Raw genomic sequence first — 27,443 nt, 5'->3', positions numbered from 1 at the left:
TCTGTTTACCCTACCTCCATTAACCAACCTTTTAGCCAGATGGTCCTCTCACGGGGGAGGTCGACCAGGGATATTGCCCCCTAATGGTTATTTACTTTAGACCGGTGGGTACCTGAACTTTAATCATTCATGGAACTATGTTCTTAACCATGTTAATTACCCTCAAGTGTGTTTACTCAAAGCGTTTGTTGTTAATTCCATACTCAATAAATGCTTTCAGTGCGAGCTGCTCACAGTGTGAGCTGCTCAGGTTCAGCTGCAGTGACAAGCCTCTCGGTGTGCAGGCGGTCGGACGCCCAGCAGGACTGGCAAAACAGAGTATGTGTGTGTGACAGTATGTTTTATTCATCCGTCTTTTGGGTCAGGGTCTGCGGGCAGACCCCTGCAGCTAATGCCCTCTTGTGAGGAGCAATACCTCAATTGGTATGAGGCACAAAACCACAACTGGTGCCCCATGTGAGGAGCGCTACCTCAACTGGTGCCCTCTTGGGAGAAGCAATACCTCAACTGGTGCCCTCTTGTGAGGAAGTGTGAGACCAGTCAGGGGTCTGCAGAAACAGACTCCCCACAGTTGGAGCCCCTTGTGAGGCAAGCTGCAAAGGAAGTGTGAGGACCACCCTCATGAGGAAACCTGTGAAGGAAGTGTGCAGGAAACGTGACGGACCCCCCAGGAAAACGAAGGTGAAAAACGGAACCACGCAGTCAGGTCAGTGAGTAATCAGTAAGTCATTGGTGCCTACTTGAGATTACCAAGTTCTGGGGGAAGTTTGTTCAAGTGGAGTTTTATCATGGGACAACAGTTACCAGCTCAACACAAACAGTATATAGAAGTGTTAAAACAATTGCTTAAGGCTAGCAGAGCATCAGTTTCACAGGCTCAATTAAGGGACCTAATCACCCATGCTAGACAAACTGTTGTAGTGCAAACTGTTGTGATCCCAAGCCCATGGTTTCCAGAGGAAGAAATGCTAGACATAGAACTCTGGGAACAAATGGGGAGAAATCTTAAACAACATCATGTGCAAACGCAGCAGGTCCCAGCAACAGCTTTAACGTTATGGGCTTTAATTAGAGCAACCCTGACTCAGTTACACACAGAAGAGCCTAAAAAGAGGAAGGAGGAGAAAATGTCACCTGCCATATCACCTCCTCTTCCCGGCCCTAATACTGTGTCCGGAATTGGTTCCTTCTGGTGGGTTCTTGGTCTTGCTGACTTCAAGAATGAAGCCGTGGACCCTCATGGTGAGTGTTAACAGTTCTTAAAGATGGTGTGTCCAGAGTTCCTTCTGATGTTCAGATGTGTCTGGAGTATCTTCCTTCTGGTGGGTTCGTGGTCTCGCTGACTTCAGAAGTGAAGCCGCAGACCTTTGCAGTGAGTGTTACAGCTCTTAAAGGTGGCGCCTCCGGATTTGTTTCTTCCTCTTGGTGGGTTCATGGTCTCGCTGACTTCAGGAGTGAAGCTGCAGACCTTCACAGTGAGTGTTACAGCTCAAAAAGGTAGTGCAGACTCAAAGAGTGAGAAGCAGCAAGATTTATCGTGAAGAGCAAAAGAACAAAGCTTCCACAGCTTGGAAGGGGACTAGAGTGGGTTGCGGCTGCTGGTGCTGGTGGCCAGCTTTTATTCCCATATTTGGGCCCACCCACGTCCTGCTGATTGGTACATTTTACAGAATGCCAATTGGTCCATTTTACAGAGTGCTGATTGGTGCGTTTACAAACCTTTAGCTAGACACAGAGCACTGATTGGTGCATTTACAATCCTCCAGCTAGACACAAAAGTTCTGCAAATCCCCAACCAACCCAGAAGCCCAGCTGGCTTCACCTCTCAATCTCCCCTCTAAACAGGACACCCCAACTGCTGTGGGGAATTGGGCGATGACCACTCTAGCCACTTCCTGCTGGATAGGGGTGAAGAAGGGGCCCTGCAGTTGTAGTGACCTCCAGAGGGGAATTCTCTAGGCCAGTGAAAGGGCAAGTGGATCAGTCCAGGTGTCCTTGGTAGACATTTTTAGTTGAGCCCTTTTGGGGTTCCATTTGTAAGATCATCAGTAGCTTGATGGCCTTGATCCTAGAAGAAACAAATTTGATAAGGAGGTTAAAAATACAGGGCCCGAATGTGAGTAATAGCAAGATGGCTGCCACGGGACTTAGAAAGGAGAGAAGCCATGTTGCCCAACTCCAGAGACTGGTATAAGAGTTTGAAAGGCGTTGTCTGATTTCAGAAGCCTTTTCCTGTAAATGCCAGGCAGCATCTCATACTAACCCTGACAAGTCAGTGTAAAAACAACACTCTTCCCCTAAGAAGGTGCAGAGTCCTCCTTTCTCAGCAGTGAGGAAGTCTAGGCCTTGGCGGTTTTGGAGAGTCACTGCTGCCAAAGAGTCTACTCGGGATTGTAGAGTAAGGATAGATTCTGTTATCTCTTGCAAACTGTCTGAGAAATCCTCTGAGAGTGTGGGTAGCAGGATAATGAAGTAGATAAACTGGCTATTCCAGTTCCTGTAGCAGTAGCCATTCCTAACCCAGTAAATAGGGGTATTAGTTGTATGGCTCTGCGCTGATGGACTTGAGCTTTGAGGGGCACTGATAGGGTCTGATTTCCTGGGGCAATGTTAATGTTGGGACTTAGAAAGACTAAGGTGCAGGCGCCTGTCCAGTTAGTGGGGAGGCAGATGTAGGTCGACATTCCACATAAGAAGAATACACCTTGGCTGGGTAGACAGAACTGGTTATGTATGTTAGAAAGGTGTGTGAGTTTGTTGTTTTCATTTCCCATACTCCTAGAGTACTTGCCAAGGTAGCTCTGGTGAGTGGCTGGAAAGGGGTGTTGGGAGCAAACTGAGTGGCTCCCTGTGTTCTATTTTCCCATTGGAGAAAAAACAGTTTTCTATCTACTAGGAACCATTCGAGAGTGATTGAAAGAGGAGATGAGAAGGCATTCACTAGTGGTGGGGGCGCTGCTGCAGGGGGTCCAGGGGTGAATGGTCACGCAGGGAGTATGTTTGCCATTACAAAATCTGGACTGTTTGTTAAGCAGGCAGGAGGTGATGATTTTGGGGGGCCCTGAGAAGTGGACAAGCCATCTAAATGGAGTTATTTCTGTGATCAGTTGGGGCTTGAAGTTGTAGTGTGTAATTACACTGACGCGGTAGTAGGTGCCCCAGGGGCAGACCTGATAACAGGTTGCGTTGGATGCATAAAGGGGCTTGGAAAGTTAAGACGGTATTCGTAGTTACAGGGCCATGTATGGGCTTTTCATTGCTTGTGCAATAGGTGAGATTGCAAATGTAAGGACATAAAAGTTGGATTGCACGTCCTGTTAGAGTATTCTTGGTCCTGTCAGAGACGGGGAAGTCGGCTAATGATTGCATACTTAGAAGTCGGAAAGGTTCTTTTCTTTCACAATGAGGGTGGTAGGTTAAGTTGGTAAAGACCCAGGTATTTCCAGGAATGGGAGTGGCAGTGTAAGCAGAGGTTGATAGAGAGATAAAAAGCCTACAGTCATTTGCCAGGGAAGGATTGGTTTTAAGTACTTTCCACTGACTGGCTTCGGGTATAAGTACCTTTCCTTCTTCTGTCATTAACCACCCAAGGGGAGAAAACTATGCCCCCATGAAAGTCCCCATTCTGTTTCAGTCGGGGAATACTGGGGTTTAATCTTTTGGAGGGGGTTGTTCCATACCAAGGGTCCTTCCATAGGTACTTCTAATGGGAGGTTCTGCCTGGCAGCAACTTTGGCCTCAACATCTGCCCAACAGTTTCCTTCTGCTTTTTTCCCTTCACCTTTCTGATGGCTTTGGCAGTGTGTCTGCCACCTCCTTGGGTTTTTGCACTGTGTGCAATAAGTCCATAATTTCCTTGTGGTATTTAATGGGTGTTCCCCCAGAGGTTAGGAACTCCTTTTCTTTCCATACTGCAGCATGGGTATGTAGGATTAGATAAGCAACTTGCTATCTGTATACACATTTATTATTTTTCCTTTTCCCATTTCTAAGGCTCAGGTAAGTGCCACTAGTTCTGCTAACTGGGCGCTAGTCCCTGGGGTAAGAGGCTTACTTTCAAGTACAGTTACATCACCAACGATGGCATAACCTGCCTTTCGTATCCCATTTTCCACAAATGAACTTCCATCCGTATATAGGTTAATGTCAGGATTAGCTAAGGGGACTTCTAAGAGATCATCTCGGGCGGCATAAGTCTGGACTATAATTTGTTGGCAGTCATGCTTGATTGGTTCCCCATCCTCTGGGAGAAAAGTGGCAGTATTGAGGGCTACACACGTACGTATTTGAAGCACTGGTCCCTCAAGGAGTAGTGCCTGGTATCTAAGTAGGCAGTTGTCTGATAGCCATAAACTTCCTTTGGCACTTAGTATGCCATTTGCATCAATGAGTAGTCCAGACAGTGAGATCCTTTCCTTGTATTATTTTGATAGCCTCTGACAGTAAGACAGCCACTGCCGCAACTACCTTTAAACAGTGAGGACAGCCTTTTGCTACTACATCAGTTTCTTTACTTAGGTATGCCACTGGTTGTGGGGTTGTTCCACGAGTGTGAGTAAGGACTCCAAGAGCTATCCCTGCTCTCTCTGTGATGTATACAGAGAAGTTTTGGCCTGTGGGAAGGCTTAAAGCTGGAGCTTGTACTAGTGCCTGCTTTAAGGTTTTGAAGGCTGTTTCTGCCCCTGGTTCCCATTCTACTATTTAAGTATTTGCCCCCTGGGTCTCCTTGATTACAGTATAGAGGAGCCTGGCTATCTCACTGTATCTGGGGATTCATAGTTGTCAAAAGCTGGTGATTCCAAGGAACGCCTGCAACTCTTTTAATGTCTTAGGGCGAGGATAAGTATAGGCTGTATTTGTTCCTTTCTGAAGGTCCTGGTCCCTCTGGCTAAGATTAGCCATAGATATTTGACCTGCTGTAGGCAAAGCTGGGCCTTGTATCCTTGATTAGCTAGAAAGTTCAAGAGATCTAGAATAGCCTGCTGGCATGAGGCTTCTGAACTGGTAGCCAAAAGTAAATCATCCACATACTGAAGGACCAGAGTGCCTGGACTTGAGAAGCGGCCTAGATCTTGGGCCAGTGCCTGACCAAACCGATGAGGGCTATCCCTAAACCCTTGAGGCCAGACCGTCCACGTAAGTTGGGACATGTGGTCTGTGGGATCCTCAAAGGCAAAGAGAAACTGGGAGTCAGAGTGCAGGGGAATACAGAAGAAGGCATCCTTGAAGTCCAAAACAGTGAACCATTCTGCTTCCTCTGGTATTTGAGAGAGCCGGGTATAGGGGTTTGGTACAACTGGATATAGAGGAATTACTGCCTCATTGATGAGTCTAAGATCTTGCACTAGTCTCCACTGACCATTTGGTTTTTGTACTCCCAGAATTGGGGTGATGCAAGGACTGCTGCATTTACTTACTAAGCCTTGAGCTTTTAAATGTTTAATAATATCCTGTAATCTTTTATGAACTTCAGACTTTGAGGGATATTGCCTTTGATAAGGAAAAGTGGTGGGATCTTTTAGCCTGATTTGGACTGGGCGGGCATTTTTTTTTTTTTTTTTTTTTTTTTTTTTTTTTTTTTGAGACGGAGTCTTGCTGTGTCACCCAGGCTGGAGTGCAGTGGCCCGATCTCGGCTCACTGCAAGCTCCGCCTCCCGGGTTTACGCCATTCTCCTGCCTCAGCCTCCGAGTAGCTGGGACTACAGGCGCCCGCCACCACGCCCGGCTAGTTTTTTGTATTTTTAGTAGAGACGGGGTTTCACCATGTTAGCCAGGATGGTCTCGATCTCCTGACTTCGTGATCCACCCGCCTCGGCCTCCCAAAGTACTGGGATTACAGGCTTGAGCCACCGCGCCCGGCCAATTTTTTTTTTGTATTTTTAGTAGAGACGGGGTTTCACCGTGGTCTCGATCTCCTGACCTTGTGATCCGCCCGCCTCGGCCTCCCAAAGTGCTGGGATTACAGGCGTGAGCCACCACGCCCGGCGCTAGGGCGGGCATTTTTTACCCTTCCAAATTGTCCTTCCAATGCCCAGACTTCAGGGTTGATTCCCTCCTCAAGTAGGGGACAACAAATGGGTAACTTGTTCCCCATATTCATGTAGATAATAGCTCCAGCTTTGGCTAATATATCCCTCCCTAATAAGGGTGTGGGACTTTCAGGCATAACAAGAAAGGCGTGTGAAAAGAGCAAAGTCTCTCAATTACAACTGAGGAGGTGAGAGAAATACCTGGTTACAAGCTGTTCCAGGATTCCTTGGTTGGTAACAGACCTTGAGGACAGTCATCCAGGACAGAAGATTAATACTGAGAAGGCCGCACCAGTGTCCAGGAGGAAGTCAGTTTCCTGGCCCTCAATGGTTAAACATACCCGGGGCTCAGTGAGGGTGATGACATGAGCTGGCACTTGCCCTACACACCCTCAGTCCTGTTGTTGGATCATCTGGTTGGGGGCTTCTGGCCTAGAGAACCACTGCAGTCTGGGGCAGTGTGCCTTCCAGTGATTGCCTCAGCACAGTGGACATGGACGAGGGGGCAGTTTCTCATTGGACAATCTTTTTTAAAGTGTCCTTGTAAACCACACTGATAACAAGCCCTACAGTGTGATTGGCCTGCTCCATTTTCTGTCCTCTCTGAACCACCAAGGTTTGTTTGAGGGCCATGACTAAGGCCACAGCCTTTCTCTGATCTCGCTTTTCCTTTTGGGCCTGTTCCTCTTGGTCCCTATTATAGAACACTGAGGTTGCCAGGTTTAATAATGCCTCCAGATTTTGTTCAGGGCCCAGGGCTCCCTTTTGGAGCTTTCTCCTGATATCTGCGGCTGATTGGGTAATAAACTTATCTTTTAGGATCAATTGACCCTCGAGTGAGTCAGGTGACAGGGGAGTATATTTTCTTAAGGCCTCCCATAGCTGCTCAAGGAAGGCAGAAGGATTTTCTTCCTTTCCCTGAGTTATGGTGGACATCATTGAATAATTCATGGACTTTTTCCTAATTCTCTTCTAGAACACAGGTCAATGGATGTTTACAACTCCAGTCCCCATGATCTGAGTCAAGGTCCCAGTGGGGATCCATACTGGGCATGGCTTGCTGACTGGTAGGAATTTGTCCCTTTCTTCGACTTTCATTCTATCATTTACTTGACTAAGATATCTCCAAACTCTCGGGCTGCAGCTAAAGCCACATTCTTTTTATTAAAGGCCAGGGTTTGATCTAACAATAGTATGACATCTCTCCAAGTGAGATCGAAGGTTTGCCCTAGACCCTGTAGGACATCTATGTACCTATCAGGATCATCTGAAAACCTCCCCAGGTCTGCCTTGATCTGCTTTAAATCAGAGCAGGAGACGGGGACATGTATCCGGGTTAGGCCAAATTCCCCTCCCCATACAGCTTGAAGGGGACATAACCAATAGCCTGGGGGGGTTTATGGTCCTTTGGACATTTCTTTGCTTATTTCCTTCTGTGAAGGGGAGATTAGAGGAGGCTTATCATCAACAGGAAGGAAGCTATAGGGAGGTTAGAATATGGGGGTAAGCTGAGAGGTCTTCCTGTGGGATGTAAATTGCAAGCTTTGCATAGTTGTGTATTCTCCTTCAATGAAAAGAAAGCTTGGATGTAAGGTATTTCACTCTATGTGCCTTCCCTCTTACAGAAAAGTTCAAGCTGCAGGATAGTATTGTAATTTATATGTCCCTCAGGTGGTCATTTTTCCCCATCAGAGAGAGAATATTGGGACCAGGCTGTAGTACAGGAAAAAAATGAGCCACCTCTTTTTCAGGGTTTGCAGGTCAAATTGGTCCCAATGGCTTAGGATGCATTTCAAGGGTGAGCCTATTGATGCCTGAGTGTTTCCCATCTGAAAGACAAAACTGCCTGCAGTTTTGGTTTGTTTGTTTCTCCCCCTGCCCAGGAACATGCAACAGTCCCTGGACCCTGCTGATCAGAATAGTTGCACTCACCAATGCAGCAGCAGAAACACTAGTTTTCTTCCTAGACCACAAGGAGGAACGAGGAATGTCAGATTTTGTGGCCCTTACCAATGCATTCTCGAAAACCTGTTACAGTCCTAAGCATTCTTCTGTTAGTATTGGGACTTTACTCTTGTCCTATAAAGATGTTATGCCCCAAAAATGAAGTGGAGGGCCACACCCTGAGGAAGGGGAGGGATCTCCAGAGTTGGAAGAGTGACGCCTTTTGTCCTCACTTGCATAGGAAAGATATCATTTCTGAAGCTCCCCATATCCTAGCTTCAGGAATAGCTTTTGTTAGGCCTGCTTGTCTGAGGAGGGATCCTGAATTCCAGAGAGTCCCCCCTATGATGGGGCTTTGGGCAAAAATTATGTCTTTCTGATAGGTGAGCCCGGGTGCTAAAAGAAGGAAATAGAGTCCTGGAGTTAATACTATAAATAATTCTTAGAGGAGAAACTAGAAAACACCAGAGACAGGGAGTGGTTTTTAGAAGTGGGACTAGCCTCGGAGAAGAGAGGTAAGAGAAAGTTTGTCTGACAGGCATTAGGACCCGACAGGGGAGGGTCAGGATAGATACGATAGATGGGCGAGTCTTGCTTAGGTGACATGACTCTGAGTGTTCTGCTCATGGCCGCAGGGTCAACCAGCTTGTTGTCGGAACCCTGGAGCTGAATGGCTTTCCTCTCTGTTGACCCTCGTCTCAGCCCGGAAGTTTAGGAAAAGTGGAAGCTGGTTCCAGGCAAACCAATGCTCTTGACTCCAAAGAGTCAGGGGTTGTTAGAGAGCCCTTTCTCAGAAAACCTGACTCCTGTGTCTTTAGTCTGGTGACCCCGCTAGTTGCCTTTAATTGACCAACAGATACCCGGTATTTAGCCCCCAAATTCTAAGGAAAAATAGGACAGAATAGCAAGTGAAAGGGGTCCAGTGGTACTCACCACTTGGTGATAGTCCCTTTATGGTTGCCAAAATGTGTCTGGAATTGGTTCCTTCTGGTGGGTTCTTGGTCTCACTGACTTCAAGAATGAAGCCGTGGACCCTCACGGTGAGTGTTACAGTTCTTAAAGATGGTGTGTCCAGAGTTTGTTCCTTCTGATGTTCAGATGTGTCTGGAGTTTCTTCCTTCTGGTGGGTTCGTGGTCTCATTGACTTCAGACGTGAAGCTGCAGACCTTCGCAGTGAGTGTTACAGCTCTTAAAGGTGGTGCATCTGGAGTTGCTTCTTCCTCCTGGTGGGTTCATGGTCTCACTGACTTAAGTAGTGAAGCCACAGACCTTCACGTGAGTGTTAAGCTCATAAAAGTAGTGCGGACCTGAAGAGTGAGCAGCAGCAAGATTTATTGTGAAGAGCAAAACAAAGCTTCCACAGCTTGGAAGGGGACTGGAGCGGGTTGCCACTGCTGGTGCTGGTGGTCAGATTTTATTCCCTTATTTGGCCCCACCCACGTCCTGCTGATTGGTCCATTTTACAGAGTGCCAATTGGTCCATTTTACAGAGAACTGATTGGTCCATTTTTACAGAGTGCTGATTGGTGTGTTTACAAACCTTTTGCTAGACACAGAGTGCTGATTGGTGCGTTTTTGCAGAGTGCTGATTGGTGCGTTTACAAAACTTTAGCTAGACACAGAGCACTGATTGGTGCATTTACAATCCTCTAGCTAGACACAAAAGTTCTCCAAGTCCCCAACCGACCCAGAAGCCCAGCTGGCTTCACCTCTCAATATCACCAGGCCGAAATAACAAAGAGGAAACGTAGGTTTTACCTGAGCCTCCTCCTCCAATAGATAAGAAAAAAGACAGAGGGTACACTATAGCTATCAGTCCCTGTCTTACACAGGCAGCATTAGAAGGCGAGCCCTTAGCCTGCCCAGTGATGCAAAATTGGCAAGGCAATCAGTTACATAAAGAAATAAGAAAAAGCATTAGAGGCTGGAGTCATGTGACCAAGCGGGCAGCAGACAATGTGGCTTCCACAGACAACACAGGCCCCAGACATTATGCTGAAGAAGCAGAAGGCTAAGCCAGATAATTTATTCATTTTTAATTATCTCACTTTGCCTACTACCTGTACTTGCTACACTCCATTAAGCCCATCTTCTAAATGTGCCTTTTTTCAACCCTGTTATCTGGGCAAACATTCCCTTCTCAGCTTCTAACAACGCAACTGCTTGGCTGGAAGGAGTTAACATACCCCTGGTGGGGTTCCTTACTAACAGCACTCATCAAACTAAGATGCCATATAATACTACAGGTCACTCTTTGACTAGAAAAGAATGTTGCTAATTGTACTCGTAATTGTCTTTTGTTACTTGCTAATTCTAGGATGCAAAACCAGAATAAGAGCAGTGACCGCCTCGCCTGACAAACCTACAGCTGCACATATCTGCGCTCTGCAATCAAAAAGTCCTAACACAGAAAACAAAAAAGGGGGAGATGTTGGAATTCACTCAGGATGGTGGCAGAATTATTAAAAGGAAATATTAGGGAAAGTTATAGGAAATAGTCACAAACCTTTCAGAAGGATGAAATATTACATAACTTGTAATAATTGAACAGGCTGAAGGCAGCCGGTTCTTACCTCAGAGTATTAGGTCATAGGGTAAATACTAGGGACAATAGAGGCTTCCCCAGTTAAGTCTGTTTACCCTACCTCCATTAACCAACCTTTTAGCCAGATGGCCCTGGGGCCGGGGTTGGGGGGGGGGGAGGTCGACCAGGGATATTGCCCCCTAATGGTATTTACTTTAGACCGCAGTACCTGAGCTTTAATCATTCATGGAACTACTCTCTTCACCATGTTAATTACCCTCAAGTGTGTTTACTCAAAGCTTCTGTTGTTAATTCTATACTAAATAAATGCCTGGAGCGCAAGTCGCTCAGGGCCTGCCGCGGTGACAAGCCTCTCTTGATGTGTAGGCAGTCGGACACTCAGCAGGACTGGCAAAACAGAATATCTGTGTGTCAGTGTACGTTTTATTCATCCGTCCTTTGGATCAGGGTCTGCGGGCAGACCCCTGCAGCTAATGCCCTCTTGTGAGGAGCAATACCTCAATTGGTGCCCCGTGTGAGGAGCAATACCACATAACGACGTATCACTGGAAAGGGACTGAGGAGATGGAGAAAACAGTCTTGAATGACCGACATCACCCCTATCTCTGGCAGCAGCAGTATACTGCTGAGAGCCTCTCTGGGCACTGGAGGAAGGCAAACATAACAATTGTGAGGCATTGAACTCAGTGCTGTCCTATTAGAGCAGAAAGGAAAACCAGACTAAACTCAGCTGATGCCCACCCATGAAGGGAGCTTTTAAACCAGCCCCAGCCAGAGGGGAATCGCTGATCCCAATGGTCTGAATTGGAGTTCCTGCAAATCTTGCCACCTAGGGCGAAAGTGCTCTGGGTCTCTAAGTAAACGTGAAAGGCAGCCTAGGCCATAAGGACTGCAACTATTAATATTAGGTGAGTCCTAGGGCTGAACTAGGCCCAGAGACAGTGGGCTATGGGGGGCACATGACCTACTGAGACAGCAGTTGGAGCAGCTAAGGAAGTGCTGGTATCACTCCTCCCCTAACCCCAGGCTATACAGCTCGTTGTTCCAAAAGAGACTCCTATATTCCACTTGAGAAGATGAGAGGCAAGAGTGTGGAGGACTTTGACTTGCATCTTGGGTATCAGCTCAGCAAAAGCAGGATAAAGCCTCACTCAGAGTAGTGAGGCCCCCATTCCATGCCCTAGCTCCTGGATAGTATTTGTAGACACAACCTGAGCCAGAAGGGAGCCCGCTGCCTTGAAGGGAAAGACCCAGTCCTGGCAGCATGCATCACCTGTTAATTAAAGACCCCTTGGGCCCTGAACAACCAGCAGCAACACCCAGGTACTACACAGAGGACCTTGGGTGAGCCTCTGAGACTCGCTGGCTTCAGGTGAGACTCAGCACATTACCAGCCGTGGTGGTTATGGGTCAAAATTTCTGCTTGAGAAAAGCAGAGGGAAAAGTACAGGGGGCTCTGTCTTGCACCTTAGGTACCAGCATAGCATAGCCACAGGGGAGTAGAGGACCCAGTGGGCTCTTGGGGTCCTCAATTTCTGGATTTGACTCTCCAACACCATCTCTGGACCTGTTCTGAGCCAGAGGGGAGCCCATGCCCTGAAGGGTGAGTTACAGGCCAGGAAGCATTCACCACAAGCTAACTTAAGAGCCCTTGGGCCTTAAGGGAACTTTGGCAGTAGTTTGGCAGAACTCCCCATGGCCTGTAGTAGCAGTGGGATGGGGTGAGGCTACTGTGCCTTTGGAAAGGCGAGGGAAGAGTGGGAAGGACTGCATCTTGTGGTGTGACTGCCAGCTCAGCCACAATACCAGAAGAACACCAGGTAGACTTCTGAGGTTTTTTATTTTAGCCCCTGACTACCAGATAATTGCACCTCTGGACTTACCCAAGACCTAGGGGAACTCGCTGCCCTAAAGGGAAGGACACAGGCTTGGCTGCCTTTGCCACCTGGTGATTATAGATCCCCAGGGCCTTGAGTAAACATAGACAGTATCCAGGGAGTAGTTATAGCAGTCCATGGACAGGACCCAGTGCTGTACTAGCTTTAGGTCTGACCCAGTACAGTCATAGTGGTGGTGGCCACAGGGGTGGCTGTGTCACTCCACCCCCAACTTTAGATGTCTCAGAATAGAAATAGAGACTCTTTGTTTGGGAGAAAGTAAGAAGGAAGAGTCTCTGCCTGGTAATCCAGAGAATTCTCCTGGAAGTTGTCCAAGACTATCAAGGTGGTACCTCTATGAGCCTGCAAGGAAAATAATGTGACTGAGCCTAGAGTGCCCCCTAAAGTATATACACCTTAGATCACAACTCCCAAGTCCTTTCAAATATCTGGAAAGCCTTCTCAAAGAAGGACAGGTACAAACAAGCCCAGATAATGAAGACTACAATAAATACCAAACCCTTAAATGCCCAGATACTGAAGAACATCTACTAGCATCAACACCATTCAGGAAAACATGACCTTCCCAAATGAAATAAATAAGCCACCAGGGACTAATCCCAGAGAAACAAAGATATGTGACCTTTTTGACAGATAATTCAAAATAGCTATGTTGAAGAAAATCAAAGAAATTCAAGATAACACAGAGAAGTAATTCAGAATTATATCAGATACATTTAACAAAGAAATTGAAATAATTTTTAAAAATCAAGCAGAAATTCTGAAGTTGAAAAATGCAATTGGCATATGAAATAATTCATCAGAGTCTTTTAATAGCAGAATTGATCAAGGAGAAGAAAGAATTAGTGAGCTTGAAGACAGGCTATTTGAAAATACACAGAGGAGACAAAAGAAAAAAGAACTAAAAAAAAAAAAAAAAAAAATGAGGTCCAGGCACGGTGGCTTATGCCTGTTTTCCCAGCACTTTGGGAGGCGGAGGCAGGCAGATCACATGAGGTCAGGAGTTCAAGACCAGCCTGGCCAACATGGTGAAACCATGTCTCTACTAAAAATACAAAAATTATCTAGGCCTGATGGTTCATGCCTGTAATCCCAGCTACTCAGGAGGCTGAGGCAGGATAATTGTTTGAACCCAGGCAGTGGAGGTTGTAGTAAACCGAGATCATGCCACTGCACTCCAACCTGTGTGACAGAGTGAGACACTGTCTCAAAATTAAAAAAAGAAAGAAAAAAAAGAAGCATGCATACAGGATGTAGAAAACAGCCTCAAAAGCAAATCTAAAAGTTATTGGCCTTAAAGAGGAGTTAGAGAAAGAGATAGGGGTAGAAAGTTTATTCAAGGGGATAATATCAGACAATTTCCCAAACCCAGAGAAAGATATCAATATCCAAATACAAGAAGACTTTAGAAACCAAGCATATTTAACCCAAAGAAGACTACCTCAAGGCATTTAATAACAAAACTCCCAAAGATCAAGGATAAAGAAGGAATCCTAAAAGCAGCAAGAGAAAAGTAAAAAACATACAATAGAGCTCCAATACATCTGGCAGCAGACTTCTCAGTGAAAACCTTACAGGCCAGAAGAGAGTAGCATTACATAAAATGCTGAAGGAAAAAACTTTTACCCTAGAATAGTATACCCAGCAAAAATATCCTTCAAACATGAGGGAGAAATAAAGACTTTCCCTGACAAACAAAATTTGAGGGATTCTATCAACACCAGACCTGTCTTGCAAGAAATGCTAAGAAGAGTACTTCTATCAGAAACAAAAGGACATTAGTGAGCAATAAGCAATCACCTGAAGGTACAAAACTTACTAGTGATAGTAAGTAAACAGAAAAACACAGATGGTTATAACACTGTAACTGTGGTTTGTAAACTACTGTTATCCTAAGCAGAAAAATTAAATGATAAACCAATCAAAAATAATAACTACAACAACCTTTCAAGACAGACAGTACAATACAATACGATATAAATAGAAACAAAAAAGTTAAAAAGCAGGGGGATAAAGTTAAGGTGTAGAATTTTTATTTTGCTTTTGTTTGTTTGTTGGTGTTATGCAAACAGTGTTAAGTTGTTATCATTGTAACAACTGTGTTAAAGTATTATTTTTAAGTAAATAATGGGTTCAAAGATAGTATTTGCTAATCTCATAATAACCTCAAACCGAAAAACAATAAATACACAAAAAATAAAAAGCAATAAGCTAAACATATCACCAAAGAAAATCACCTTTACTGAAGGAAGACAGGAAGGAAAGAAAGAAGAGAAGACCACAAAACAACCAGAAAACAAACAACAAAATGGCAGGAGTAAGTCCTTATCAGTAATAACACTGAATGTAAATGGACTAAGCCGTCCATCAAAAGATATAGACTGACTAAATGGATGAAAAAAAATTGATCTGTTGCCTACAAGATACACACTTCACCTATAAAGAGAAATAAACTGAAAATAAAGGGATGGAAAAAGATACTCCATTTTAATGGAAACCCAAAATAAGGCAGGAGTAGTCATATCAGACAAAAATAGATTTCAAGAAAAAAAAATAAGAAAAAACAAAGAAGGTCACTATATAATGATAAAAGGGTCAATTCAGCAAGAGGTTATAATTTTAAATATATAGGCACCCCACACTGGAGCACCCAGATATACAAAGGAAATATTATTAGAGCTAAAGAGAGAGACAGGCCCTAATACCATAATAGCTGGAGACTTCAACATCCCAATTTCAGTATTGGACATGTCTTCCACACAGAAAATCAACAATCAGTGTTTGATTTTCTGTTGAAAATTAACATTGTACTTAATTTGCACTGTAGACCAAATGGACTTCATAGATATTTACAGGACATTTCATCCAATGGCTGCAGAATACACAATATTTTCCTTAGCACATGGATCATTCTCAAGAATAAATGATATGGTAGGTCGCCAAACAAGTTTTAAAACATTCTAAAAAATGAAATAATATCAAGCATCTTCTCTGACCACAATAGAATAAAACTAGAAGTCAATAAAAAGAGAAATTTTGGCCGGGCGCGGTGGCTCAAGCCTGTAATCCCAGCACTTTGGGAGGCCGAGACGGGCGGATCACGAGGTCAGGAGATCGAGACCATCCTGGCTAACACGGTGAAACCCCGTCTCTATTAAGAAATACAAAAAACTAGCCAGGCGAGATGGCGGGCGCCTGTAGTCCCAGCTACTCGGGAGGCTGAGGCCGGAGAATGGCGTAAACCCGGGAGGCGGAGCTTGCAGTGAGCTGAGATCCGGCCACTGCACTCCAGCCTGGGTGACAGAGCGAGACTCCGTCTCAAAAAAAAAAAAAAAAAAAAAAAAAAAAAGAGAAATTTTGGAAGCTATAAAAACACATGGAAATTAAACATTATGCTCCTCAATGACCAGTGGATCAATAAAGAAATTAAGAAGGAAATTGAAAAATTCTTGAAACAAATTATAATGGAAACATGACATATCAAAACCTATGGGATACAGCAAAGGAACTACTAAGAAGGAAATTTAGAGCTATAAGTACCTACATCAAAAAAGAAGGCAAACTTCACACAAGATTGGGCACTTTCAGGTGCTATAGCCGTAGACCAAAAAAGAAACTTTAAATAAAAAAATCTAATGATGCATCTTAAAGAATTAGAAAAGCGGCCGGGCATAGTAGCTCATGCCTCTAATCCCAGCACTTTGGGAGGTCAAGGAGAGCAAGTCACGAGGTCAAGAGATCGAGACCATCCTGGCTAACATGGTGAAACCCCATCTCTACTAAAAATACAAAAATTTGCTGGGCCTGGTGGTGGGCATCCGTAGTCCCAGCTACTTGGGAGGCTGAGGCAGGAGAATCGCTTGAACCCGGGAGTCGGAAGTTGCAGAGAGCCGAGATTGCACCACTGCACTCCAGCCTGGCGACAGAGCAAGACTCCTTCTCAAAAAAAAAGATAAAACAAAATTTTAAAAAAAAATTAGAAAAGCAAGAGCAACCAAACCCAAAATTAATAGAAGAAAAGAAATAATAAAGGTCAAAGCAAAAATAAATGAATTTGAAATAAAAACAATACAAAAGATCAATGAAACAAAAAGTTGGTTTTTTGAAAAGTTAAAGAAAATTGACAAACTTTTAGCCAAACTAATTTTAAAAAGAGAGAGAAAATCCAAATAAAATCAGAAATGAAAAAGGACACATTATAACCGATACGGCAGAAATTCAAAGGATCATTAGTGGCTACTGTGAGCAACCATATGCCAATTAATTGGAAAATCTAGAAAAAATGGACAGATTCCTAGACACATACGCCTACCAAGATTGAATTAGGAAGGCCAGGAGCGGTAGCTCACGCCAGTAATCCCAGCACTTTGGGAGGCTGAGGCAGGCGGATCACTTGAGTTCAGGAGTTCAGCACCAGCATGGCCAACATGGTGAACCCCTGTCTCTACTAAAAATACAAAAATTATCTAGGCATGGTGGCATGCGCCTGTAGTCCCAGCTACTTAGGAGACTGAGGCAGGAGAGTCACTCGAACCTGGGAGGTGGAGGTTGCAGTGAGCTGAGATGGCACCGTTGCACTCCAGCCTGGATTACAGAGTGAGACTCTGTCTCAAAAAAATAAATAAATGAAATAAATAAATAAGATTGAACTAGGAAGAAATTCAAAACCTGAACAAATCAATAACAAGTAACAAGATCTAGGCAGTAATAAAAAGTATCCCAGTAAAGGAAAGCCTGGGTCCTGATGGCTCCACTGAATTCTACCAGTCAATTAAACTTATTCTATGATGCCAGTATTACCCTGATACCAAAATTAGACAAAGACTCATCAAAAAAGAAAACTACAGGCCAATATCTCTGATGAATATTCATGCAAAAATTCTGAACAAAATACTAGCAAACTGAATTCAACAATACATTAAAAGAATAATTCATCATACCCAAGTGGGATTTATCCCTGGGATGCAAGGATGGCTCAACATACACAATTCAATCAGTGTGATGTTCATTCATATCAACAGAATGAAAAAAAGATCATATGATCATTTCAATTGATGCAGAAAACCATTTGATAAAATTCAACATCCTGGCCGGGCTCAGTGTCTCATGCCTGTAATCCCAGCACTTTGGGAGGCTGAGGCAGGCAGATCATGAGGTCAGGAGTTCAAGAATAGCCCGGTCAACATGGTGAAACCCTGACTCTACTAAAAATACAAAAATTAGCTGGGCATTGTGGTTGGTACCCGTAATCCCAGCTACTCGGGAGTCTGAGGCAGGAGAATTGCTTGAACCTAGGAGGCAGAGGTTGCAGTGAGCTTAGATCACGACACTGCACTCCAGCCTGGGTGACAGAGTGAGACTCCATCTTGGGGGAAAAAAAAAATCAACATCCCTTTATCATAAAAACCCTCAAAAAAGTGGGTATAGAAGGAACATACCTCAACATAACAAAAGTCATATACCACAGACCCACAGCTAGTATCATACTAAATACTAAATTAGTATCATACTAAATGAGGAAAAATGAGGAAAAACTGAAAGCCTTTCCCCTAAGATCTGGAACACAACATGGATGGCCACTTTCACCACTGTTATTCAACATAGTACTGGAAGTCCTAGCTAGAGCTATCAGACAAGAGAAAGAAGTAAAGGGCATCCAAATTGGAATGGAAGAAGTCAAATTATCCTTGTTTGCAGATGATATGATCTTATAGTTGGAAAAACCTAAAGACTCCACAAGAAAACTATTAAAACTGATAAACAAGTTCAGTAAAGCTGCAGGATACAAAAACAACATAGAAAAATCAGTAGCATTTCTATATGCCAACAGTGAGCAATCTGAAAAAGAAATTAAAAAGTAATCCCATTTATAATAACTACAAATAAAATTAAATGCCTAGGAATTAACCAAAGAAGTGAAAAATCTCTATAATGAGAACTATAAAACACTGATGAAAGAAATTGAAGAGGACAACAAAAAATTAAAAAATAGTTCATGTTCATGGATTGGAAGAATCAATATGGTTAAAATGTCCATACTACCCAAAGCAATCTACAAATTCAATGCAATCCCTATCAAAACACCAATTACATTCTTCACAGAAATAGATAAAAACTATTTTAGGCCGGGCGCAGTGGCTCAAGCCTGTAATCCCAGCACTTTGGGAGGCCGAGACGGGCGGATCACAAGGTCAGGAGATCGAGACCATCCTGGCTAACACGGTGAAACCCCGTCTCTACTAAAAAATACAAAAACCTAGCCGGGCGAGGTGGCGGGCGTCTGTAGTCCCAGCTACTCGGGAGGCTGAGGCAGGAGAATGGCGTGAACCCGGGAGGCGGAGCTTGCAGTGAGCTGAGATCCGGCCACCGCACTCCAGTCTGGGCGACAAAGCGAGACTCTGTCTCAACAACAACAACAAAAAAAAACAAAAAAAAAAACTATTTTAAAAATTGTATGGAACCAAAAAAGACCCAGAATAACCATAGCTATCTTAAGCAAAAAGAACAAAACTGGAGGAATCACATTATCTGACTACAAATTATACTACAGAACTATAGTAACCAAAACAGCATGGCACTGGCATAAAGACAGACACATAGACCAACAGAACAACAGAAAACCCAGAAACAAATCCACACACTTACAGTGAACTCATTTTTGATAAAGGTCTAAGAACATACACTGGGAAAAAGACAATCTCTTCAATAAATGGTGCTGGGAATACTGGATATCCATATGCAGAAGAATAAAACTAGATCCCTATCTCTCACCATATACAAAAATCAAATCAGTCTGAGTGCAGTGGCTTATGCCTGTAATTCCAGCACTTTGGGAGGCTGAGGTGAGCAGATTACCTGAGGTCAGGAGTTTGAGACCAACCTGTCCAACATGATGAAACCCCATCTCTACTAAAAATATTTTTTAAAATTAGCTGGGCACCTGTAATCCCAGCTACTCAGGATGAGGCAGGAGAATTGCTTGAACCCAGGATGTGAAGGTTGCAGTGAGCCGAGATCACATCACTGCACTCCAGCCTGGGCAATGTAGCGAGACTCTGTCTCAACAAAAAAAAAAAGAAAGAAAAAAAAATCGACTGAAAATTAATTAAAGACTTAAGTCCAAGACCCCAAACTATGAAGCTACTAGAAGAAAACATTAGGGAAAATCTCCAGGACATTAGTCTGGGCAAAAATTTTTTGAACAATACCCGCACAAGTGCAGGCAACCAAAGCAAAAATGGACAATTGGGATCACATCAAGGTTAAAAACTTCTTCACAGAAAACGAAACATTCAACAAAGTGAAGAGACAACCCAAGAATGGGAGAAAATATTTGCAACATATTCATCTCACAAGGAATTAATAACAAGAATATATAAGGAGCTCAAACAACTCTGTAGGAAAAAAAAAATCTAATCATCCAATCAAAAGATGAGCAAAAGATTTGAATAGACACCTCTCAAAAGAAGACATACAAATGGTAAACAGGCATATGAAAAGGTGCTCAACATCATTGATCCTCAGATAAATGCAAATCAAAACTACAATCAGATTTCTATTATCTCGCCCCAGTTAAAATGGTTTATATTCAAAAAGCAGGTAACAACAAATGCTGGCAAAGATGTGAAGGAAAGGGAACCCTTGTACACGGCTGATGGGAATGTAAATTAGTACAACCCGTATGGAGAACAGTTTGGAGGTTCCTCAAAAAACTAAAAATAGAACTACCATATGATCCAGCAGTCCCACTGCTGGGTATGTACTCACAAAAAAAGGAAATCAGTATATTAAAGAGATATCTGCACTCCTATGTTTGTTGCAGCACTGTTCATAATAGCTAAGATTTGTTTTCTTTTTTTTTTTCTTTTTGAGACACAGTCTCGCTCTGTCACCCAAGCTGGAGTGCACTGGCACAATCTCAGCTCACTGCAATCTCCACCTCCCAGGTTCAAGCGATTCTCCTGCCTCAGCCTCCCTAGTAGCTGGGATTACAAGTGCACATCACCATGCCTGGATAATTGTTGTATTTTTAGTAGAGACAGGGTTTCAACTCCTGGCCTCAAGTGATCTGCCCACCTCAGTCTCCCAAAGTGCTGGGATTACAGCGTGAGCCACCGTGCCCGGCCCATAATATCTAAGATTTGGAAGCAACCTAAGTGTCTGTCAACAGATGAATAGATAAAGAAAATGAACATATACACACAATACTATTCAGCCATAAAAAATAATGAGATCTTGCCAATTGCAACAACATGGATGGAACTGGAGTCATTATGTTAAGTGAAATAAGCCGACCCAGAAAGATAGACATCACGTGTTCTCACTTATTTGTGGAATCTAAAAATCAAAACAATCGAACCCATGGAGATAGAGAGTAGAAAGATGGTTACCAGAGGCTGAAAATGGTACTGGGGAGCGGCGGGGAGGTGGGGATGGTTAAAGGGTACAAAAAAAAAGTTAGAAAGAATGAAGATGGTCTAGGATTTGATCACAAAACGGGGTGACTATAGTCAATAGTAACTCAATTCTACATTTTAAAATAACTAAAAGAATGTTATTGGATTATTTGTAACATAAAGTATAATTGTTTGAGGAAATGGATACCCAATTCACCATGTGATTATTTCACATTGCATGCCTGTATGAAAACATCTCATGTACCCTGCAAATATACACACCTACTATGTACCCACAAAAATTAAAAATTAATTATTTTTTAAAAAGAACTAATCTGGTTTTTCAAGAGTGAGAAAGAACTCAGTACTGCAAGAATGATACCAAGCTGCCTATAAGGATGGAGCTCCCATGACACAAATACCTCCCATGAGTTCCCACCTCTTAAAAGTTCCACCTCTTAGGCTGGGCATAGTGGCTTATGCCTGTAATCCCAGCACTTCGGGAGGCCAAGGTGGACAGATCATTTGAGGTTAGAAGTTCGAGACTAGCCTGGCCAACATGGTGAAACACCATCTCTACTAAAAATACAAAAACTAGCCGAGTAGGGTGGCACACACCTGTAATTCCAGCTACTCAGGAGGCTGAGGCACAAGAATCGCTTGAAACTGGGAGAAGGAGAATGCAATGTGCCGAGATCACACCACTGTACTCCAGCCTGGGCGACAGAGTGAGACTCTGTCAAAAAAAAAAAAAAAAAAAAGTTCCACTTCCCAACATCCTTACATTGCAATTAAATTTCAACATTAGTTTTGGCAGGGACAAACCACATGCAAACCATAGCAGTAGTATAGTGTAATAATTAAGGCCCTGGGTTTCAGAATCATGCTTTGAATCCCTGCTTCATCACTTACTTGCTGCATGACCTAGGGAGAATTACCTAACCTCTCAAGCTTTAGTTTCCTCATCTGCAGACTGGGGTTATAACAGTATTACGGTACCCACCTCACATGGTTGATGTGAAGACTAAATGAGATAATGCACATAAAAAACTTAGCCTGAGATCTGTAGTATGTGCTTTCTGAAGGCTATTATTGTTATTGCTTTTATCTCACAGATGAAAAACTGAGGTTCAGGGGAATGGCTAAGTACCTTGCCCAAGGACAAACAGTTTACAAATAGTGACTCAAGAACTCAATCTATTTTTTTTTTCACTTTAAAATCTCGTGCTCTTTCCATGTCTATATAATTTATAGGTTTAATGTACCTTGTTTTCTTCTAACTAATTCTAGTAGTTTTCTACTTCGACTTGCAACTCAGTCAACATGAGCTTTGTTACAGAAAAGTAAAGATGATAGCCTGATGTGTTTGGGTGAAGTAAAAGAATAAAATACTCTCATGTATGCAATCAGATTTATTTTTTGCTATCATCACATAATCTAACAGATTATGATAACTATTAATTATCTTGCGCATTCTGACACTGTATTCTTTGACATCTAGTTAATTGCTGGTTAGAAAAGGTTTTCCTCATATAAAAAAATTCATCCTGATATAAATTAAATGCATATAAATAATTATAAATTTTGTAAACATAATTACATATAAATAATTTATATAACATTAATATTTACTTTATATTACATATATTTTCTTTTCTTTTCTTTTTTGAGAGTAGTGTTGCTCTGTCGCCCAGGCTGGAGTGCACTGGCACCATCTCAGCCTCTAAAGTAGCTGGGACTACAGGTGTGCACCACCACCCCCAGCTAATTTTTGTATTTTTAGTACAGACAGGGTTTCACCATGTTGACCAGGCCAGTCTTGAACTCCTGACCTCAAGTGATCCCACCTCAACCTCCCAAAGTGCTGGGATTACGGGTGTAAGCCACCACGCCTGGGCTGTATTTCTGGATTTGATCTGCTAGTATTTGACAGGGGATTTTTGTATTTATGGTAGGAAGGGATTTAATTTACAATTTTTTCTCTTTCAATTTCTTTGTCAGGCTTGGTATCAGGCTTATACTAACCTCATAAAATGTTTTGGGAAGTGTTCACCCCTCTACTTTCTCAAAGAGTTAGCATAATATTAGTATTATGGATCTTTAAATGTTCAATAGAATTAACTAGCAAAATCACACGGGCCTGGAGTTTTCTTCATGGGAAAATTATTTGTAACAAAGTCATTGATGTGTGTATGTGTGTATTTTTCAGGGAACTGGTCAAACTTATCAAACCTTTTAAGTATTTGTAGGATTCCATAGTGATATCCTCTCTTTTATTCTTCATATTGGTAATATGGCCCACAAATATAGAAATAGAATGTATAGATCTTGGTTTCTAATAGCATTTCCCAATTTTTTTAAAAAAGGAGGGATCCTTGGAGAAATGGTTAATTCTACAACTAGAGCAGAAAACATACAAAATGAGCCTGGAGCATTTTGTAGCGCCAGAATGTAAGGAACTGTTCAGAAACAGACACGTGCAATAATTGGGGCATGTCAAAGGGACACAGGAACCAACTGGGACAGTTCCCAATGGCCAAAGAAAACAATTTCAGCAGCAAAAATTAAAATGGATTGTAACCCAAAGCATAAAATAAGTATCCATACTGACATTAAAAAAAGACTGAATAAATAAACAGTGAGAAATAGACAAATCTTTCCGGCAGAAAGATTCCAAATCATTTTATATAGATACTCTACCCTCAAGAAGTGAAGATTAAGTCCCCATTCTAAGTGAAAGTTGTACATAATGGCCTCCCTTCCAAAGAGTACAGAATGGAAAGGGGGAGAAAAGATTACTTTACACTGGAGAGACCTGACAAACACTACGTCATCCAACTGATCAAGGTCAACATCAACACAATAAGTCATGTTGACAGTGTGTAGCATTGATATGTTGTTATGAGACTGTCACATCACCTCTGTGGTCTTCCTCCCAAAACCCATAACCCAAGACTAACCATGAGAAAAACATCAAAGAAACCCCAGTTGAGCAACATTCTACAAAACACTGGACCAGTACTCCTCAAAATTGCCAAGGCCATCAAAACCAAGAAATTTCTGAGAAACTGTCACAGTCAAGAGGAACCTGAAGAGACATGAGGACTAAATGTAATGTGGCATCCAGGAAGAAATCCTGGGACAGCAAAAAAACAGTAGGTCCTAAGGAAATGTAACTAGGGAAATCTGAATAAGGTATGAACTTTGGTTAATAACAAAAAGAAATTTAAGAAAAGTGAAGGAAGGAAGAAAGGGAGGTTGAAAGGGAATGAGAAAGAGCTGAACCAGGAAGTAGGAACCACATCTGCAATGGTCAATCGACTTTCAACACAGCATCCAAAGTACTTTAATGAAGAAATGATAGTGTCTTCTGCAAGTGGGGATGGAATAAAGAGATACCATTTTCAAAGGAAAAAATTAACCCTGACCCTTTCTTCAAACGATATATAATATTGACTCAAATGGATCACATATCTGAACAAAAAAGCTGAACAATAAATCCTTTATAAGAAAGCACAGAAAAACATTTTCATGACTGTGAAGTAGACAAAGATTTTCTAGACAAAACACAAAAACACAAATCATAGAAGAAAACAATTGCCTCCAAAAAAAAAAGGAAGAAAAGAAAAGAAAAAACTCGGCTGGGGCTGGGTGCTGTGTGGCTCACCCCTGTAATTCCAGCACTGTGGGAGGCTGAGACAGTGGATCTGAGGTCAGGAGTTCAAGACCAGCCTGACCAACATGATGACACCCCATCTCTACTAAAAATACAAAAATTAGCCAGGTGTGGTGATGTGCTCCTGTAATCCCAGCTACTCAGGAGGAATGAGGCAGGAGAATCACTTGAACCCAGGAGGTGGAGGTTGCAATGAGCCAAATTCGTGCCACTGGGCTCCATCCTGGGTGACAAAAGCAAACTGTCTCAAAAAAAAAAAAAATTAGCTGGGCTCAGTCATTCATGCCTGTAATCCCAGAACTTTGGGAGGCCGAGGCGGGCAGATAGATCACTTTAGGTCAGGAGTTTGAGACCAGCCTGGCCAAAATGATGAAATCCCAACTCTACTGGCCAAAATGATGAAATCCCGACTCTACTAAAAATACAAAAATTAGCTGGGCATGGTGGCACACACCTGTAATCCCAGGTACTCGAGAGGCTGAGGCAGGAGAATCGCTTGAACCCTGGAGGCGGAGGTTGCAGTGAGCCAAGATCATGCCACTGCACTCCAGCCTGGGTGACAGAGCGAGACTCTGTCTCAAAAAAAGAAAAGAAAAGAAAAAAATTGATGAATTGGACTTTTTTTCTAATTAAAACTGCTGCTCCTTGAAAGACATTGAATTGATAAGAAAATAAAAAAGATAAGCCATAGACTGGGAGAAAATATTCACCACACATATATCTAACAAAGGACTTGTATCCAGGATATAAAGAACTCTTACAATTCGGTAACGAGAAAAACAACCCAACCTAAAATGGGCAGAAACTTTCTGAACAAATACCTCACAAAAGAAGTAATAGGATTTGCCAGTAAGCACTTGAAAAGATACTCAGCATTATAACTAACTCATCAAGAAATTAAAATTAAAACCACAGAAATATATACTACTATACATTCATTTTAATGACTAAAATTTAAAAGACTGGCAATATCAAGTGTTGGAAATGATGTGAGGCAACTGTTACGAATGTGAAATGGTACACTCACTTGAGAAGGTATTCTAGCACTCTCCTATAAAGTTAAATATACAGTTAATATATACGCTTATTACACGACCCAGAATTACACGGTCAAGAGAAATGAAATGCTAGCCATACAAAGATTTGCACACGATTGTTTTCATGGCTTTATTAGTAATAGTCCAAACTAGAAACAACCCACTATCTCATCAACAGGTGAATACATAACCAAATTATGCATGTCTATAAAATAGAATACAAGTCAGCAAGAGAAAGGAATAAGCTGCTGATAAGAACAACAGGAACAAATCTCAAAAACATTATGCTAAGCAAAAGAAACCAGTCAGAAAAGATTGCATACAGGCCAAGCGTGATGGTTCATACCTATAATCTCAGCACTTTGGGAGGCCAAAGTCAGAAGATCCCTTCAGGCCAGGAGTTTGAGACCAGCCTGGGCAACGTGGCAAGACATCATCTCTAGTAAAAATAAAAACTTAAATTTAATTAAAATAAAAAGATTACATACTGTATGATTCAATCATATTAAGCCTAGAACTAGCAGAAAACTAAATCTGATCAGTAGTTGCCTGTGGGTGAGGGTGCAAGAGTACAAACATGATGGAAATATTCTTTATATTGACCATGGCAGTGGTTACTAATGGTGTATGTGTACATTTGTCAAAACTCATAGAAAGGTGCAATTAAAATATGAACATTTTACTGTACATAAGTTATGCCTCAGTGAAGTTGATTTTCTTGATGTCACCTTGCCCTCCAGCTACTGTTTCATTTTTCTGTCCCTCTTTATAGAAAAATTCCTCAAGAGTTACAGATACTTGGCTGGGCACAGTGGCTCACACCTGTAATCTCAGCACTTTGGGAGGCTGAGGTGGGCAGATCACAGCTCAGGAGTTCAAGACCAGCCTGGGCAACGTGATGAAATCCCATTTCTACAAAAAATACAAAAATGAGTATTTTTGTATTTGGGTGTGGGTGTATTTTTGTATATGGGTGTGGTGGCTCATGACTGTAGACCCAGCTACTCTGGAGGCTGAGGTGGAAGGATCCCTTGAGTCCAGGAAGTGGAGATTGCAGTGAGTCAAGATCACACCACTGCACTCCAGCATGGGCAACAGAGCAAGAGCCTGTCTGAAATACATGCTGAAGCATATATGTATACCTCCAGCTCAGGCCTCTACCCTGAATTCCAACAAACAAACAAAGAGTTACAGATAGTCTATCTTTCATATCTTTCCTCTCCTTCCCTCTTTATACTCTTTATACACAATTTGGTTATGTATTCACCTGTTGATGGGATAGTTGAGTTGTTTCCAGTTTGGATTATTATTTTTAAGAGATCACCAATGGATACATTGTCTTCCATTTCTATCCTCCCATCCTTTCCTTAAACTATCAAATTTAACCTTTCACTTCATCACTTTACTGAAATTGCCGTAATCTACGTCATCAATGATTTCCACATAGCTAAATGTCATGGTCAATTTTCAGTCCTTGTCTTACTTGATTCCACATGCAGCATTTGTCATGTCGCAAATACTTCCCTCCGTTGTCTTGGAGGACAGCATTCTTGGTTCTGCCCCTATCTTGGGGTCTTTTCTCAGTCTCTTTTGCTGGTTTATCCTCATGTTCCGAATTCTAAATGTTGCAGTGCCTCAGGGATCAATCTTCAAACTTTTATTTTCCCCTGTTTCTGTTTGGAAATCTAATGTAGGTTCCTGGCTTTAAAACATATCTAAATATCATCTGTTGCTGAAGTATATATTTATATCTCCAGCTCAGGCCTCTATCCTGAATTCCAAATCTGATTTTCCAACTACTTACTCAACATCTTTACTTGGATGTCTAATAGGCCTCTCAGATTAACACATGCAAGATGGATATATTGATTTCTGCATTACTTCCCATGGAAAAAAAAAATCTCTCTCCTCTCATTGT

General features: G+C 42.5%; 1 long non-coding RNA gene across 2 annotated transcripts in view; it reads right to left on the bottom strand.

The window, feature by feature from the left end:
• Positions 1 to 765: 765 nt before the first annotated feature.
• The window catches only part of LOC135967116 (uncharacterized), a 41,696-nt gene continuing 15,018 nt past the window's right edge, over positions 766 to 27,443 (bottom strand). The window contains exons 1-3 of one of the 2 annotated variants that reach the window (XR_010580990.1): positions 25,872 to 25,965; positions 8,907 to 9,280; positions 766 to 2,068 (exon numbers count right to left, since the gene is read on the bottom strand). This is a non-coding gene — a long non-coding RNA (uncharacterized lncRNA). Of the gene's footprint in view, positions 2,069 to 8,906; positions 9,281 to 25,871; positions 25,966 to 27,443 lie in introns of those variants that run through there. The other variant, XR_010580991.1, reaches the window with a different exon arrangement.

The sequence above is a fragment of the Macaca fascicularis genome, chromosome 14 (genome assembly GCF_037993035.2).
Source record: "Macaca fascicularis isolate 582-1 chromosome 14, T2T-MFA8v1.1".
Classification (NCBI taxonomy): domain Eukaryota; kingdom Metazoa; phylum Chordata; class Mammalia; order Primates; family Cercopithecidae; genus Macaca; species Macaca fascicularis.
Note: the sequence above shows the minus strand (reverse complement) of the source record. Positions and strands in the feature narration are given on the sequence as shown.